Source organism: Triturus cristatus, chromosome 2_2, assembly GCF_964204655.1.
Source record: "Triturus cristatus chromosome 2_2, aTriCri1.1, whole genome shotgun sequence".
Taxonomy (NCBI): Eukaryota; Metazoa; Chordata; class Amphibia; order Caudata; family Salamandridae; genus Triturus; species Triturus cristatus.
The window spans coordinates 1,207,409,671-1,207,426,825 of record NC_140582.1 but is presented as its reverse complement, the minus strand read 5'-3'; the positions used below and the strand labels follow the sequence as shown (position 1 = coordinate 1,207,426,825).

At 49.0% G+C, this 17,155-nt stretch overlaps 1 protein-coding gene across 4 annotated transcripts in view; it reads right to left on the bottom strand.

The window, feature by feature from the left end:
* Positions 1-17,155, bottom strand: part of LOC146863403 (PC-esterase domain-containing protein 1A-like) — a 408,407-nt gene that overhangs the window by 372,778 nt on the left and 18,474 nt on the right. The window contains exon 1 of one of the 4 annotated variants that reach the window (XM_085642830.1): positions 4,756-4,774. The exons of the other annotated variants lie outside the window; for them this stretch is intronic. The gene's annotated coding sequence lies outside the window, so the exon portion shown is untranslated. Of the gene's footprint in view, positions 1-4,755; positions 4,775-17,155 lie in introns of those variants that run through there. 4 annotated transcript variants of the gene reach the window in all.

The following is a 17,155-nucleotide window of genomic DNA, read 5'->3' as shown; positions in this document are numbered from 1 at the left end:
GGACGCTTTTTGAACTCCAAGGCACAGGAATCAGCTTTCGTTAGCAGCCCCGAACTTTCGGTATTGCTGGAGGCAGTCATTCACCAGCAGGGACACTATCAGCTGCAGGTGAGATGGAACAATAGCAGATGCTTCTCATATTCATGCTGCCAGCGGCATGTATAGGGACTGAGTAGCACGTCAGAGCTGCCGCAATGTGCTTAAGCAAAATGTTATAAGTCACACGGCTCCGCTGCACTGTTAGGGAGCGTCCAGGCCCTCTCGTAAGCAAAAGACAAAAAATAAAGTTTTTTGTTTGCAGATAAAATAAAGAATCCTACGCGGAATTCCAGTTGTTCCTAGCACTGGAGGAGGCTACTTTTTAGGTTTCGCTTGCGCTGTGCTTCCGATTGTTTCGCATGCATCGCTCCTTATATTGCACACCTGCTCACCAACTTAAAGCTTACCAAAATATATACATGCGTATATACATATTATTTACATAGATAAAACAATGCATTTACCAAGGCTTGTTATACTTAAAACCTAGACACTTTTTTTTTTTTAATCATTTTTATTGCACGTTTTACCAAGCCCAGTTTTTTTTCTTATTGATATGTACTTTTTTGGGGAAACTTTGGTAATTGTTGTAGAAAACAGTACAATGAAATCTTACCAATTCCCATCCATGGATCGCTGCTGGGATTTCAGGTGGGCCAGATATGCAGATGTTAAATGACCACCATTTGGGAAAAGTGGTAGTACAATACCACTCCATCATATGTGGACTTCATACATTAACAAACAGCCAACCTGGGATTCCCATCGTATAGGTATTTATAAAGCTTGGGACGAATCACTCCCAAGTGGGTCTCTCGGCGCTATTGCACATTAAAACAGGTTACAAGTTCAAAAGAGTTAGAAGGACCAGGTTTTGAGATTTTTTTTTTTTTTTTTAAATAGGGCTAGGTAATTACTGTTCATACAGGGGTAGCTTGTTCCAATGATGGGAAGCCAGACAGGAAAATGATCTACCCCTATATTGCGGCGAGTTCATAGTGGCGTTAGTCCACTAGACCCAAGGTTGCGCATAGCAAATAAAGCTGCAGCTTGTTAAGCAGGTAGAGGGGGCCATTTCCAAATAGGGATTTGTGTACTAGGCAGAGAAGTTTGAAGAGGGAACGCTATTTTATAGGTAGCCAAAGCGGAGATTTGAGCGTATATCCTCAACAAGGCGATGAGCCAAAACAAGAAGTTAAAGAGAAGTGGTGGGAAATTTTGGAGTTGGTGTGATGTTTGAGGGAGTTATCAACCACAGAGAAGGAAGTGACACTACTTTGATTTAGGTGCCTTGCCCCACCAACAATGGCCTGAGTGGGACCAGTATAGAAGACCTTTCTGGTGACAATCCCCCCGGCGAATCCATGCTTTCCTGCCGATCAGTTTGGATACAAATATGTGAAGACATGTAAAACCATTTTTACAGTTTAAAGACCTGAAGCCCAGCAACTCATCGCTGTATCTACCTTGATTGAGTAGGAATCACTGAGTTAGCGGTTTTAACCACAAGGCCTAACTATTTGCTGTATGTACGCAACATTTAAAGGTGTTTGCGGATAAGGCAAGGCATTATATTTTAGGTGAAACAAAGGAGATCAATCACATACAGTGAGAAATTATACTCTTTATCAACAGTCCAAAGCTCAACGTTTGGAGGCGAAAACTCTACCAGATGCTCCATGATTGAACAAAGTTAGCTGAGACACCCGTTTAGTTTTAGTCAGTGATGGAAGCCGGAGTCCCTGTCCCTCAACACTGTCACAAAATGCGCGACACGGGACTCCCCACTCAACGTTAGGCCAAGTAAGGACACCGTTTGAGATAGCCCTGCTCACCCCCTTAGTAGCTTGGCACGAGCAGCCAGGCCCATCTCCAAGGCACAAGTGTATGGTATGTGCAACCACGCCCACAGCAACCCACTGGTGACACCACAAATGGACTCCACACGAGTTTGATAAAATGAGTATAAACTGTATATAAAGATATACTATCAGACCACACGATACAAGAATCAACATATAATACAGGGTAATATTTGTACCAGCTGGCTGGTAGGTTCAAATTCCAGCCACCGCTTTTAAAATACTATGCTGGTCGTAATGCTAGAATCACACACGTTTCAATGGACAGACAATAGTACATTGCTTAACGATACAATCCTGTGCTGAACACAGGAGAAATAATACAATTCGTAACGATACACCCCGGTACCTTGCAATGGGAGAAATAATGCAATGCGTACCGCTACAAACATGTACTGCGCAATGAAGGAATAACGCAATGTGTCACACCCCAATCACAAACGCCTATGGTGCACAACGACACGCACCCAGCGCGTCCGAGACTCACTTCTCCTCTGTGTGTCCAAGATCACAGGGCACACCTTCCGAGGGTCACAAGCTGCCACAACACGCGCCCACCGCGTTGCTTGAAACTTCTCCGGAAACTTTTATGTTCCTGTGTTTCCAAACAGGGAGCTAGCTCACCTCGGGCCCTTGGGGTTACAAGACACAGCACAGTCTTCTTCAAGCAGGGGGACCCAGCGCACACAGCACAGTCCCAACAGCCTCTTCCTTGGTTAAAACAGCAAACTGCAGACCAGCCCCAGATCACGAAGCAAGGATTGATCCTTCCCAGCAGTCTCTTCAGTTGTTACTTCGCAGAGGTTCCTCTTGACCACGAAATGGGTCTAAGCCTTTTCAGTCTCAATCCATTTCTATTCCAACATTCAGGGGCTTCAGCTCTCATTGTTATACCCCTAACTGTCTTTGAAATTCGTTGTGCTCAGGGGTCCCTGACCCCTGCCTAAATCAGTTCTGGGTGTCTCCCTCTCAGTGTGACCTTTCTCCCTTTGATAATGGGGGTCTGTATCCTTAATCACTCAGCAGGAGATGGATTAATTGGTTTATAGCACCAGCCCAGGCCTTTTCACCTCCTGGGTTTCTCCTCCCCCCTACTCTCCAGATGAAGCGCAGCCTGGTGCCATCTCAACCCCTCCCTGGGTCAAGACCTCTCCCAGCTCCTCGCACCTCTCAGATCCAGACAGTCAATCCACACAGAGACATACAAATGCCAAAAGCACAAAACTCATCCATTTTCTAAGAGTGGCTTATGAACACACCGTGACAAAACCACTTTCATAGAAAGATGAGTTATGACACAGAGTTCCTACATACCAAACGTCACCTCTTCATTTTAAAACTTATAAGAAACTAGGTTAACAAATCACCATTACACTCTACACAGGGAATACTTGTACTTTGACACTGATCAGCAGTGGCAAAGTACCCAAAGCATCGAACTTGGCAACTTTATGTCAGGAAAACGGTCTAGGGGGAAAGCAAAAAGTTTAGGGAACTTTAGCCAAAAAGGCCAAGTCCTACAGTCAGCCAACATGCACCAAGTCCATTCCCTCTGCTCATCAACGTCAAGTAGAAGTGTCAATTGGGAATGTTCCAACAGGCCTCTGGCAAAGATATGTGCACTCATAACGAGTCCGAGGTTGGAAACTGCATAAGAAAGTCTATCCTAGAATAAGGAAGTTTGATGCTGTGAGTAAAACTGATGTGAGGTTGTTTAAGATACCAAGTGTCGCCCTGGCCCATTAATCTTTAATAAGTCAAGTGGAGGGGGAACTCCTGTCAGTGTGTGCAACTCGCCTATAACAGCACTGAATCCACCACCCAATGAGGGCTTGGGCCACAATATACTCTATTCTTTCCAGGAAGGCTAAAGAACTGGGGCAGTATACAGTCAATATAGACCACAGCTTTGCATAGAGAAGACCAGAGATGGTGATAAATCTTCCTAGAAACTTGCGTTGTGTTAGTAGGATTTGTAAGGGGGGTATTGCATTTGAGCAGAACCTCAATTTGACCAAACGTTTGATGCACACTGTCCACTCAATGCATTATTAACCTCTCTGCTAAGCCCTGGTGTTAAGTGATATACCGATTGCTCTATTAGCTGCTGGTGAAAGGATTCTGGCTTGCAGTTTGATGGAAAGAAGGTGCTGCTATACCTATTATGAAAAACAGAGGTAGTATCAAAGCACCAGTGGCTTTTAAGCATCTGATAAGCCTTTCATCCTATCAGCGGTAAGGTAATGTTACAAAGCTTTACACATTTATTTCTTTTACATGTTCAGACTGCCCAATCATGATTTTCCCACCCTCATTGTGCCATTTCTTTCTCGTACCTTTTCCTTGAATTTTCATATCATGATTTTGCAGATTTGTCTACTCGTATCTTGTTATTAATCAAAATGGGTGGAGAATGGACCAATTGTCCTGTTTAACCAGGGTCTTTTGTTCGTATCGAATCCGTCATAAAAAACCCTCATATATGTACACAGTCCGGAGGCGGTATATTTTGATTCTCCGCCTTTTGTGTACTGTTTCAGCACAATCATTGGGTCTTTTTCTTTGTAAATGTGCTAACCTCCACCTGGAGGAAGACCTACTGGTACTGTCAGTAGTGGTCAGAGAAAGGGCTAAAAACATCCCTGTATCACTTCTGTCCTCAATGATTTATTTAGGAGGCAGTGATGTGGGAGGTTAAAAAGGTGTGAATTGTGCATTCTAAGATCAAGCTACTAATCTAACGCACTGTTTGGGTCAACATGTTTCAGCCCCCTGAAGACTCTAGGGACTTTCATCAGGACCGGAGTTTCTTAATCAGAGCCACTTAGGGCTCTGAAAAGAGAGTTGTACTCACCACTCGTGTTTTGGTAAGGTCAGACCAGTAGTATCTGTACCTAAAAATAAAAAAGAGGAAGGTGCAGTTGTACATTGGAACATAATACATTGATAGTTACAATAGAGGACTGCTGAAACAGAATTACTCAGTTATCCACACTGGGTTTGAGTTTTTAGCATTAGTTATGTGTTTAAATAAAGACAAAAAGGTAGGGATTAAATATTAGAGGGGGATAAACTAAGCTATAAGGGATACGTTTCACGTTATGTCACGTGAGCAAGAAGAAGAAAGAATTATAGAGTGAGAAAATCGGGCTCTTAGGTTAAGTTTCGGTGCCCTAGGCTATCAATAAATACTTTTTGTCAGGTCCATAGTGTCTCAGAAAACACGATAATTGGTTATTCAGAAAGTGAGGCATTGGAGAGCTTAGTCAATTTACTTCCACGCTCAGTGAAATATATGCGAATAACCTTATATCGTTTTTATAAATGAAAGGTCATTTTGTGTTTTGAATAACTGCCATGCATTTGGAGGTTAATGGTTGTGCTCATAACCTGAAAAATATTAGTAACAGAGTCAAGGGCGTTTGTCTTTCGCGCATGTAGTTGTAAAAAATCGATTTCGTTCATGCGGCTAATAGTGTTGTCAAAATGTATAAAGAGTTTGCGCGGTTACACCCACTGTCATCCCTTTAACACAGTCTCTTTTGCTTCAAAATACAAACAATAACGTTGTCAGAAATAAATTTTAACTACACATTGTCTCAGGCCTTCTGGCAGGTTCACCCCTGAACTTTTTGCTTTTTATGGTGACCTGATGTTAGTGATTTTTGGCTTCTGCGCACTTTACCACTGTGTCCAAGGGTAAAGTGCGTGCGTGTAGTGAGGTTGGCCTGCCCTCCCATAGGAATGCATGGGGGAATGTATGTGTCCCTGGTAGTTCCTGATGTGTGGGGAGTGCAGGTGCGAGTTTGGTATGTGCGGACTCGTGTGATGAAATGCTGCGCGATGATGTGTGCGGCATCAATGTACCTAGTGTGGAAGTGCCACTTCTAGAAGTTGGCATTTCTGTGTGCAGTGTGAGATGAGTGCCTTGCCTGGCGATTGGCTGGCTGAGATCATGTGATGGGCTAGGGAATCCCCAGAGTCAGGATGAGTCACCCAGTGGTGAATGGGGAGGTCAGCAGCCAGATGGGTGGGAGGAGCACACCTGGGACCTGAATAGGGCTGGGCTTTCCCCACACAATGCTGGCTCCACCCCCTGTGGTGCGTCTAATGTCCCTGGCCTGTCCTGTGAATAGGGAGAGGTGCTGAGCAAAACAAAGTGCTCAGGAACCAGTTGCATCTGGTTCGCCCCTTCCCTGCACCTTTGGAGACAAAGGATTTGGTGTATAAAAGAGGGGCTGTGACCCCATGAAAATGTTCACTCTTGGTGTGCTGTTCCTGCGGGGCGTGCTGCTGCTGGTGGCCCGGGGGTGGGGGCTGCCATGAGGGCTTGCCTCCCTGGGCCCTGCATTGCCCCTTGATCCCTAAAAGGAACTTTTAGCCTGGGACCTGTTACTTGGCTGTGACCCCATGAAGGGGTGTGATTAAGCCCCCTGACTTTTGCTTGAACTTTGCGCCTGGGGAGCAATAGAGTATTCATTGCTGGATTCCTTCTCCAGCCTTTGCGCCCAGAGGAAGGACTCTAGCCTTGCCCAGACAGGAGAAGAGGAGCGCTTTGCCTTTAAAGTGCCTGTGAGAGAGCAAGGTCCTTACAGCGCTGTGCTGCGACCTCTGGAGGGAATCCAGACGTAGGGATTCCCCCCGTGTTGCCTGCAGAGCGGGAGCCCACCCCGCTTTGATGCCATAACTGCGTGTTCCTGAGCGGGAGCCCACCCCGCTTATGAGTTTATTTTAATTGCGGGTGCCACCCCGCGACTGTGCTCCTAGCGGGAGCCCACCCCGCGTTCGTATGGCCATGGAATCACCGCCGCAGCCCAAGTCCGAATAGAAGTTGCCAGGCCGCTGCGAGCGCAACCCGGATGTCCGGTGTCCCCGCCTGGTTGTGGGCGGAGCCTCGTGGCCGGCTGTCCAATGGCAGCGCGGCCGAGAAGGAAGTAGAGGAGCCTCGCGGGCTCAACGAAAAAGTCCCAGTCGAGGGACCGGGTGAAGGGCTGCTGCAAAGGAGGCGGAGGGGGCGCCAGGCACATTGTCGGTGCCTGCCCCCACCGCCTGTCCCAAGGAGATCCAGCGGGACAAGAGAAGGCTGCCAGAGGAAGGCGGGGCTCACCGGTTGGTGAGGAGAGCCCCGCGGCAGCTGCAGCATGGCCGGATGGACCCGGAGATCGCCTGTCCCGGTAAGTCCAGAGTCAGAGCGGCCCCGGATGGCAGCGGGCCGCTCCAACGAGGCAGGCGCATGGTTGTTTTCCCGAGCCTTGGTGGCTCCAACGGTGGGCATGTTTATCTCATGCGCCAGTGCTCTCCCTTGGGGCACATTTGTTTAGGAAAGTCTGTGTGTGCAAACGTGGGGCATGTTCTTCCCCCAGAGCCCGCATGGCTCCCTCGAGAGGGCACGAAATGAAATGAATGAAAATAATTTTTATATAGCGCGAACAGCTGCCCTGAGGCGTCCAGGCGCTAGAGAGGGCACGTATTTGTGTGCGGGGCTAGAGAGCCTCCTGTGCCCGCGCAAGTAGTTTTGACCACGCCAGCTGCCCCGCCTGACAGTGGGCAGCTGCAACGTTGCCCCCATTTGTTTTAGGAGGTCCAGTAGGGACACTGAGGGGGTCATACCACACAGTGGTGCCAGTACCCATTCTTATCTCCCCAGCTGCGCCGCACCAGCGCGGGCAGCTGCAACGTTGGGCACAGTGATTTCAAGGGCCAGTGGGAGCCCAAGCCCCAGTTGACTGTTTTCCAGCTGCCCAGAAAGTCGTGGGCAGCTGCACCGTTTAGGTCTGCGCAAAGTGCGCACCTTGACTTGCACTGCATAGGCAGCGCGCCCTGACTTTTGGGACACAGGGCATTTGAGCCCCTCTTTGGGATGGCCAGTTGGCCAGGGGGGTTGTTGGGATTGTTAGGTTTATAGGGCGCAAGGCCCTAATGTGATTGAGGTGTTATTGTGCGCACCCTGCATTAATGCTTATGGTGTTAGGAAATGTACTGTGTATAGTATGTTGTGCGCACCCTGTGTTATACCTCTAAATGTGGTCTTTTATGATTAGGAGGTTGTTTCACCTATTTAGGTTTTAGTTAGGGAGATTATACTTCCCTGTGTGATGTACGCCCCTAGTAAAGTTATACTTAGGAGGTTAGGGTCTAATGCGTTGCTCTTGTGAGAGATTGCATAATGAGTTTATGCCCCTGTGATGGATGCAGGACAGGTTTTATACCCGATTGTAGTGTGATGACGCCGAGGTCATTATTGCGCCAGTAGTTACTGGTTGTGCCCTACAGTGATAATTTGTGCTACAGTTAGTATATGTCCTACATGTACAATTGGTGGTTTGTGCTGATTCTGACAGTGGTCCATGTGGCCCTGTCCCGTGTAAATAGTCCCTTGTAAAATTCTGCCCAGTGCCAGTTGGCACAGTGTAAATTATGTGATTATCATCTAATGTGTTTATTAGAATACAAAGGCTATTTTTATATATAACCTTGTGTGGAGTTTCCTTTGTGGTGGACCTAGGGTGTTGTTGCTGTGTGCGCGCGCAAATGCTTTACACATGGCCTTCGGGATAAGCCCGACTGCTCGTGCCAAGCTACCAAGGGGGTGAGCAGGGGTTATCTTTGGCGTGTAACTCCCCAGCCCTGACTTAGAGTGGTGGTTTCTGCCTGGCTTTGGCGCAAGCCCTAGCCAACCAGAAATCCCATTTCTAACATTGGTGATCAGCGGTGGGATTAGGACTTGCATTTGCGCAGTACCACAGCGACAACTAGCTACACTACAAAACTCTGCATTTTAGATAGTCACATGTTGGGGATTATTGTTCATGATTTTGTTTTCTCCTCAAGAGTGTCATTTTTAAATGGTGTTTTCGGCGCCTTTATGTTGTGTGGCAGAAGAGAGAAAATGACAGGGCGGGACGCCAGTAGGTGGGGAGGTTCCCATAGATAGGGAGTCCCTTGCTGGGTCCAGTGCCCAATCCCTGTTCCTGTCCCCAGAGGTGTGGGTAGATAGGAGGGAAGAGAGGGAGTGTGGAGGAGAAACAGCTAGCTCAAGAAGGTGGTTATCCCCTGAGCGTAGTGTGAGTGTCTGGATTCACCAGTAAGGGTGGGATCCAGTGGTGGCATCAGAAGTGTGTCCAGTGCAGGAAGCCCCATTCCCGTTCCCAGAGTATGGTACCTGGTACTCAGTAAGAGGGGTGCAGGGTGAGACTCAGGGGCAGTGAGCAACTGTCCCACCAGTCTGGAGGGGGCGTGTGTGGATGAGTGATGTATTGCACTGGACAAAGGAGTGTGAGTTCTTTTTGTGATAAGGAGCCTGCATGGAAGGTGGACCTCTGGCTGTGTGCTAGAGGTCTTGCAGAGGCATTGGGGGGTGATTCCAAAAGTAGTGGCTTGGGTATCTTCTGTTCCTGTGTGGGGGAAGAGGTTCAGTGTAGCCCCGCTAGGTCCCAGTGGAATGGGAGGGGTGTAGGGGCTCACGTCCGGTCTCAGTGGAGATGGAGTGAGTGTGGGACGGTGTGTCCCACGGTGGCCCGAAACCCCCGTCTCAGGGCCTGGAGGGTTCCCTAAGGGAGCGCCAGGTCGGGGGCCTAGGCTGTTCTTGTAGGTCATTTGAGGAGGATCTTTCAGTGTCTATAGGACGTGGAGTGTCTGTAACCAGAGCTCCAGGGGTTCTGGTGTTGGGCAGTACCGCTCCTAAGTGGAGGGTGCAGAAGTCCTGGTTGAGGGGTGAGAGGGGGAAAGAGTCCCCAGTGGAAGAGCCATTGGGTCAGGGGCCAGCCAGAAGGGCTGAGCGACCAATGAGTGACTTATGTTGACGCCACTTCTGTCCTGGGGGATCTCTGCGCCCTGTCAGGTGGACAGGAGGTCGCGAGATTAGAGCCAGGCAGACTGTCACATGACCCATTAGTTATGTGTCACCTTCAAGGTGAGGCATGCGTGCTCCCCCGGAAGTCCTGGTTCGCTGGGCAATTGTCTGACCAAAGGGTTAAGCCCCGAGGTTGGGGGAGGCCAGGTTCAGGTTCAGCCTGACCTGGAGGGAAGAGCATCTGTAATCAGTGTCCTGACCGGTTCGTCTTCCAGGGGTACCGCTCCTAGGTGGGAGGGTGCAGAACTCTGGAAGGGGGTGCAGAGGGAGGGCGTCCTCGCCTCTGACCCCGGTCCAACCTGAGGGTTTAGACCCCAGGTTGGGAGGCTTGGAAACTTCGTGGTTGAGGGGGAATCCCTGCCAAAGAGAACAGCTGAATAGACTTAGGAAAAGCTACGCTTTGGAATCCATACAAGTATCGCCTCACTCCCCATGCATCGCCTCCCCTGTAGTGAAGATCGTTATCTACCTATGTATAACGCTAAGTTAGCATAACCGCGTTAAATGTTAGAAAGCCATCTTGCCGCTTTGGCTGCTTTTGCACACGACACTGTAGTCACATGTTTTTAGAATTTAGAAATGCTTACTCGACTTTGCTTCACATGAGAACGGTCTGTTAACATCTTAAACAGTGAATAGCGACCTTGGTCTGTACACAGTGTAACAGAAACAGTCTGGGTCACTAGATGGTGCATGTTGTTGAGTTCAGGTTGATCGGCCCACTAGTTTAGCCATAACACGCACGCAGCTGCAAATACCTGAAAGTCGAGTGCTTTTAATATTGCAGTGTTGCTTGTTTTTCATTATTCGGAAGAAGAGCGTTCCTAGGAGCTGATCCTGCGATGTTAACTCTGAGCGGATATTTACGGTATGGGGTTCCCCATTCAAGCCTAGAGACCTTTTATTAGTCTAATAATACTATTAGTGTGTTAGAGAAAGGAAGGTGGCCTAGAGCCACTGTCATTTTAGTATGATTACTCCTTTCATTTTCTATGGTATTGTAACTATGCTGATGGTTTTGATTTTAATCGTTTGTCTGCTAATGTTAGCCAAACTGCTGCATATTAGGACACGAGGTTTATAAAATAAACTCTTTAAACTTTTCCCGTGTCTCTGTTTATTCTGTTGTGGACTGGTACGAGAATAATTACGAAAAGGTGTTTTTGATTCCCACCATTCCTGAGAAATATACTAAGTCGCTTGTTCTGGGTTGTCTATACATTGGGACCGCCGAGCTAAACCTCGGATAACGAATGGGACACTGATGCTGGCCGGATAGGGGGTTCTGGGTTCTGAGGTGAGTTTTTGGTACACCGCAATTCACTGAGGGCCTGAGTTCCTGCGCATAGTTCTGCGCCTAAGCAGAATCCCTGCAACATGGCGCACCTAACGTTTGGTCTATTGATTTGAGACGCCTTAGTAGTGCTTGTATTAGTCCACAACACCCTCACTCTGGTTTCCGGATAACGGGAGTGACGATTTAACCTACCTGTGTTTCGACTAAATAGGTTCATTCAAGCTTGATCATTAAAAAGGTTATTTAATCTGAACCCTAGTGCTACTGATATATTGTAGATTTACTGTTAGAGTCCTAATGGCGGTCGAAATTTCGGCTCATAGCCGGGCGCCTCTGAAGCGTCATCTGGCGCAGTATGGGGTGTCAGAAAATGGTATGGCTGTGATTTTTGTAGTAAGTGCCGATGCCCTGTTCCCGTTTGAGTTGTTTTACTCTTGGGTTACTTTGCTGGCGGTGAGTGATGACGATGATACATACCACAGTTATACTCACACGGCGTTGCCAGCCAACTATACGCCATATAGGATTTAGGAAATTTCTATTTCTGCCTGGCAGCATAACATTTGGTTTAATGGCGCCCTTCCCCATGCGGTTACACCGGCGAGAATGGGCCCTTTGTCAATCGCAGGGGCCACATGGCCGGTGTTAGCCGGATATACGCCTCATCCCCGCTACCTAGTTGCGTGTACTGCACACTGCCCTTATTACCGTACATAGGGCTCTGGTGCAGTACGTGTCGCGCAACGTGCAGGTGGTCGCTACTGCTGTTGCGGGACAACCGACGGACCACCACACGGTGGTTATTAGTCCTGTTATGGTCAATTCGGTAGTGGGCAAGCGACCCCAAAATAGGGATGATTACCCTTATTGGCTTGCTGAGAAATTTGATCAAATAGAAGCGGTTTATCCGCGTACATCTCCTGTGGAGAAGCACAGGATCTTTACCATTGCTTTGCCTAAAGACTTCGTCCCAGATATGGCAGATTGTGAAAACTGGGGTAAGGTCTTTGCAGCGACATACTCGAAGTGCTATGGCAATCCGTCTCTGTCGGTACTGCCCTCCGTTATAAAACGTGTTCAGGAGAATCATGGTGCGGAGGCTGCTATTGAATTGGGTTATGCGGCTTGTCGGCGTCTTTGATGTGGTTGCTACCATGATATTGGGCAACCTCAAAGGGGATGCTATGCAGTTCCAGGTGCTTAATAAATTAGACGCAGTGGACGAAGACGACAAGCCGAGGGAATTCGCGAAAATTATCGCGATGGCCTATAAACAAGTTGGTCGGAGCGCTTTAGGGGTTAAGCCGACTGTGAAAAATCCTGATTCTCAGCAGACAAAAGGCAAATTCGTCTGGTAAGGACGAACGCCCTAACTTTCCAAAACAAAGTTGGAGGGCGAAAAAACAGGAGAAACAGCAACAGAAACAGGGGTCTCGTCCTGCCTCTCCAGTCCAGTCAAGTAGTGAACGCACTTATGATCTGCGCGATCGTGCTACTATTAAGTCACCTGATAGATTTCAGGTTTCTGACCAACGCTCTCCTCGTTCTTCACAGGAAACATTGGCTTCACAATCTGGTGGCGGAGGCGCTGGGAAAAGTCGGGGTGCACCGCAAGCTCGTGAGCAATCCCGACAGACTGACGGCAAAGGCAAGCAAGAAGACTCTGCACGGCAAAGACCCCCGTTTCAGAAGAAGAAAGTTGCTGCTCCGACAGCGAGGTATGCCTCAGATGGTACGGACGCAGCTTCAGAACCTGACATGGGCGCTAACGCTGCTGGACAGCGCGGCGGAAGTTACAGTAGCGCGACAAGCACTGCGTCCATATCTGGTGGCGACAGCAACTGATATATTCGTGAATATTGAAACTGCTGACACTCGTTTGTCTCCCCCTGATAGACTGTATAATATAGTCATGCACATTTAAGGTGACATACAACGTACAATTCAAGGCTTTTTTGGGGATAATCTGACCACTACCTATGATATTCTGTTGGCGGAGGCAGATTGGCCCCCGGCTTTCGTTTTAGCTGCTCCTAGAGGGGAGGAAGTAATCCTCCCGTCCTTTGCGCACACAGTGCCTAAGGTCCTAGCTGATAAGTATGCCGGGGAATGGGCTCAGGTGCAAGCGCCTGCGTTATATCGAACTCAAGTTGGCTGGGATAAATTGTCCCCCGGCCATGAGATTCCGTTGCGGACTACACCCCAACCACAACCCCAATACCCCATGCGTCGTGAAGCTAGATCTCATGTGGCTTCGATCCTTGAACAATTGGAATATCAGGGAGTGATCGAAACATGTGTCACCTATGAATAATCCCTTATTTACTGTGACAAAGCCTGACAGGTCGTACCGCCTAGTTCTAGATTACCGGCACCCTAACTCACACTGCCGGACCTGTGCAGTACAGAACACCCATAGTTCGGCTCTCGTCGATAGGCTCGTGAGAAAAAGGTTTAAAACCACACTTGACATTTCCAATGGCTGTTACAGCCATAACCTGTCCTCTCTTTTTTTTTTTTTTGGTAAACCTTTATTGGTACATAAAGCAGTTACAAACCCGGGCCTGAAACCATCATAGCCGGCCAATAGTAAAGAGTCGGTCAAAGCAAATCAATCAAGCCATAAGGATACAACAACCCGCCTCCCAAATGCCCCGTCGTAACTCAGGATATTATCGGTACCATTACGGCACCAGGATGAAAGAGGTTTCTTTTAGAGTTTTAGGAAGGAACAGGATCTGATGCCACACAATCCAATAATACAAAAGCAAGGGGTTACCACAACTCAGGATATTCACAGGCAGGACTACTGCAGGCAGGACGTTGGCGTTGACGCACCTTAAACAGGATAAACAATGAGCTATACAATTCGCCCACCAATACAGATTTATGCCCGCTGCCACATAAAAACGTTATAGAAACATCCACCCCTGTAATCCGTACCACCAGGACGTATAAAGAGGAACCTGTTAGAGAGTTCCCAAAAGAAGTAAAAAATAGGAGAAATGAAAAGAAAGCCAAGAGAGACAAAGAATAAGAAAGAGGCCCTAGGAACATAAAAGGAAAGAGCAATAGTACCCCTCCCCTAACCCCCCACCCTGCACCTCTGCCAATGGCTACGGCCTCCCCCTTAACAGCGTGCCTGTCGCCCAGTGTACGGAACCCGAAATATAGAAGAAAGGGGAAATATAAAAGAAGGAAATATGAAAGAGAAAAATATATTGGGGGGTTCCCCAGTACAGGCCCCCGGCCCCCCCGCGTAGCTTACAGGTATATCAGCGCTGTTGCAGGACATCCGAGGAACCCATCGAATCAGAACAGTAGTCGCCCCGCCAGCCCACCCAGTCACCCCCCTTTCAGCATCTGAAGGAAACAATCACCATTTTGTAACCCAGCCCCACCCGGCCATTATCAGAAACGTGTCCCAGTCCGCACAAAGCGTAGCCAACAAAGCACCAAGAGCACAATAGACAAGGATATCCAAAAAAAGAGTAGGAGTTCTTCCAATACACCAGGACACGACACATTTCACAGCCGTTCACAGCCCACGACCGCCTCCCACGCAGCAAGACATAGTCCGGTTCAGGAAGAGTAGGCAGTTCAATTTATATGGGTTGCGCGACGATGTCAGCCACAAGGGAGAGGACAATAAAGGAGTCCCCACAAGCCTCACATCCGATGGAATCCCCGAACACTCCATGTGTCCATGGACCAAGTTCCATTCCGACGATGCCCTTTGTAACGATCGAGTAGACCCCAGTCACCAACGTCCACTCATCAGCAACGTGTAGGGTCCCGTAAAGACACCCATCCGGGCCATACCACAGATCGTAGAGGGAGTCACCGGACAAAGGCACACAGTGAAAATACCGCATCAGGCTCTCTCATACTTCCACTTATGCCGGGGTCTAATCGCCACGCGAACCAAACCCACTCGCTGTGCTTCCAAAACACGGGAAAGGGCTTCCGAACTCCGCACTCCTTTTGAAGTGCGCATCGCCATGGGTGGGCAGGGTTCCATGAGGGTATCACTACCAAATGGGGCGCACAGCATAAATGCCACCGGAGTTCACACCAGAGCCGCCATCATTTGTGCCATCCGGACGTCTCCCCGGTGGCGCACGTTGTGAGCCATCTCAACTGCCCCCCGGAAGGTCTCATCTGCGCCACCCAGTGTGTCCGAACGACTCCAAATCGCCATGCAGCAATCGGCCCCGATCAGCCGAATCGCGGGATAGACAGCAGCAAGCGGGTCGTACCAATCTCCAGCAGAGAGACAAAGAGCTGCGTCACACGTCCACATTTAGCAAGGCAGCATTCGGGTGGGTGGGGGGGGGGGGCCCGTCCGGCATGAGGGGACGGCACTCAGCAACGGACGCTAGGTTGTTGTTCAGGGTGGATTCGAGCGCCCCCGCGGGTGACCGTTTTTTCCCCGGCCGTTGTTGTTCCACTCACCGCCGGCCACAGTATCACGTGAGGTCCCGGCTCCGGGACCCGCGTAGGCCACACCGACCGGGAAGCATATCTCCGTCCCTGAAGCTCGGAGGGCCTCCGGAGCAACTCTCGGTGGGATAGGTCCTTCTCCGACATCCAGGAAAGTGTCAGCAGAGCTGCCCCGACAGCTAGATCCAGTAGCAAGAGGAGAGAGTCGACGGAGCCGGGAGCCCGGGCGGCCATCTTGGCCGCCGGCCTGGCTCCGGCCCCCAACCTGTCCTCTCTTAGTAGTGAGTGGACGGCGTTCACCTCTGTTGGCAAACAAAAACAATTCAAAAGATTACCAATGGGCTATAAGAACAGCCCGGGAGTCTTTGCCGCTCGCGTGGTCTCCCTCTAAGAGGGTATAGACCCGGATGCGTACTCGTACGTGGATGACATTTATCTCACGGATGACGAGTTAGACCCACATCTTCGGCGCGTTGATCGCATTATTGTTTTGTTTGCAGACTTCGGTTACAAATTCAATTTTGCGAAGTCGCACATAGCAGAATATAGAGTGTTGTTCTTGGGGTACGAACTCAACAATGAAGGTCGAGGATTGGCTCCGCACTTTCTAGAAAAGTGCGCATGCCTCCGTGCTCCTACTTCACTGAAGAAATTACAGTCCCTGCTGGCCAGCGTATCAAGCCGCTTTACGCCTTGGTACAACCAACTTTTTTTCAAATCTTGTTGGCTGCCTGAGCATTCAGCTATATTGCAGTTATTGCAAGCTGATCTTCTTGCTTCTAAGTACTTACTGACACGTGATAACCACACTAACCTGGTCATAAGAATAGTGCCCGGCGCAGTGGGTTTCACGTACTTAACGTTCAATGAGGGCGACACCGTCCCCATTGCTTACAAATCTCACTTGTACACTTCAGCTGAACTGTGTTTTTCCGCTGTCGAGAAGGTTCTGACAGTAGTGCAGATTGCGATTCTGAAAGAACGAGCGCTGTCGCAAGGGAAACGCATGTTGGTGGTTACACCATATCCTGCCGTAGAGGCAGTGACGAAAGCAAGTGTACCGAATTCTAAAGCTTTGCATCCAAGGTGGATACAATGGGCCACTTCCTTGACCTCGCCGGACGTCACTTTTATCTTTGACGCGGCACTTCAGACTCAGGAGTTTTTGCATTATGAATTAGTTCATCCGGCTCCTCTGTCCCTGCGCCCGCTCGAGGATTACCATTGTGTCATATACACGGACGGGTCTGCGCAACCCACAACTGGATCAAAGCACGCCTATTCAGCGGCTTGCGCAATTGTAGTCGGTACTTACGTAAATGTTGAATTCCTGTCCAATGTCGTGCACACGCAGTCATTGGGTGATTGTACCGCTCAGTTGGTGGAGCTTCGTGCTCTGGTGCTTGCACTGGAGTTTGCTGATCCCCGAGTCACTACTCTTATAGTGAGTGACTCCTTTTATTGTGTTCAATCTTACAACGACAATCTGCATTTTTGGTCTCAGAAGGACTACCATGATTGCAAAGGTAGCACTATTAAGCATAAACTGCTTTGGGTTAGAGTGGCAGATCTTAAAGACCGTCTGCCTCTTGTGAATGTAATTCACACTCTTGGTCACGAACGCGTTGGTGTCCATGCTGTCGGCAATAGCTTAGCTGACGA